This window comes from Triticum urartu, chromosome 4A (assembly GCF_056163025.1).
Source record: "Triticum urartu cultivar PI428250 chromosome 4A, HENAU_Tu73, whole genome shotgun sequence".
Classification (NCBI taxonomy): Eukaryota; Viridiplantae; Streptophyta; class Magnoliopsida; order Poales; family Poaceae; genus Triticum; species Triticum urartu.
This window is the reverse complement of record NC_141876.1, coordinates 87,648,348-87,649,946: the sequence shown is the minus strand read 5'-3', so window position 1 is coordinate 87,649,946 and position 1,599 is coordinate 87,648,348.

Below are 1,599 nucleotides of genomic sequence, written 5' to 3'. Positions count from 1 at the left end.
CTTCCTTAAGATGTCTCGTTATGGTATCATGGCAATTATCTCCTCGCTACTTTGAAACCATGCATCATCCTACTTAAGCGTGGAATTGTTGCCTACCAAATTTGAACCTTTATCATCCGCTTCTTTCCATCACCCCTGATGTGTGTTTCGTGTCTCAGCTCAAGAGATGTTTTATATCTCACTCCATGAGTTGATCTTGAGTGCTCGATCTTCGAGGAGATCGATTTCTGTAGAATTTCTTTCTGCCGTCATCATGCTGGATGAAGATCCCGAAAGCAAAGACGTCAAGATCAAGATGACGCAATGAATCAATATCCTCAAGAAAGACATCTGGATCATGAAGATTATGTTAGCTTGTGTCCCTCTATCTCCTTACCTCACGACTTGAATCTCAGGACGAGATTCTTGCTTAGTGGGGGTGAGTTGTCACATCCCTAGCTTCAGCTTGGCCTTGGACTATCTTGGTTGTTGCATCATGTTTAAATTCAAGGAAAATCGAGTTGAGGGAATTCCCAAAGCCTCAGAAATCTTTGAAAATGAGCAAGTTAAAAATTTCTTAAAATGAGTCCAAGAAAATGTTCCTGTTATTCTGTGAAAATATTGGCATGAGGTGAAATTCAAACCAACATTTTGGGAGTCACAGAAATAATTTATTTGGGCCTTTGATTTAAATCAATAATATATTTGGGTTGGAATTATTTCTGTTATATAAGAAATAATGTCCAAATAATCCCAAACTGAAATGTTTCATGTTGGGTTTATTCTATTCAGTGGGCATGTTCAGTTTGGTGATTTTTGAAAGGGTCTAGGTATTTTTAGAAAAGCCACAAAGACTACAGAATAATAGAAAACAAAATTAAAAGACAAAGAGGGAAAACCTACCTGGCCTTACTTGTAGTCGGCCCAGATGCACCGGCCAGCCCACCTGGTGGCCCAGCCCACCAGGGGCAGAGCCGTCTTCAACCTCTGCCTACTGGCAGAGGCGTGTTGACGCGCCGTGCCCGAGCCTCCACCTCCTGCTTGCCTGCCTGGCCCCTCCCTGGCCAGCGCGACGCTGGGAACGTCTCCCCGTGGCCTCCGGAACCCACCGACCCCTCTGCTTCTCCCTCGCTCCTCTGCTTTCTTCCCCTAGCGGAGCTCGCCGTCGCTGCTCGTCACCACCGCGGCCACCGAGCCCCCCTTGCCTATCCAGCTTGTCGCCGAGGTCCGCCATGCCCCGAAGCCCCTCTACGACGAAGATGAAGACCCCGGGAGCCCCGCAGCATCGCCACAACCACCATCTCTGTCACCTGCCTTGGCAGCCGCCGTCGCATGATTCGCCGCTTGCCGGTCATCCCCAAGCCCGCTGAAACCATCGCCGGCCCCGCTGTGAGCTCGTCTGCCTTTTTCCCTCGCTCCTGTGCTCAGCTTCTCTCTGTAGCCGCCATTTCGCCGACGACCGAACTCCGGCCACCGCTAACCTCGCTGTCGCCGTCGCAACAGGCCATCCCCGACGGCCCAGCGGCCTCCCCTAGACGCGCTTGGGCCTGGGCTTCCTCCTGGTGCCCTCGCCCGCCATCCCCGTGGCCTGCCGTGCGGGCTCCGCCGCGACTTCAGGTC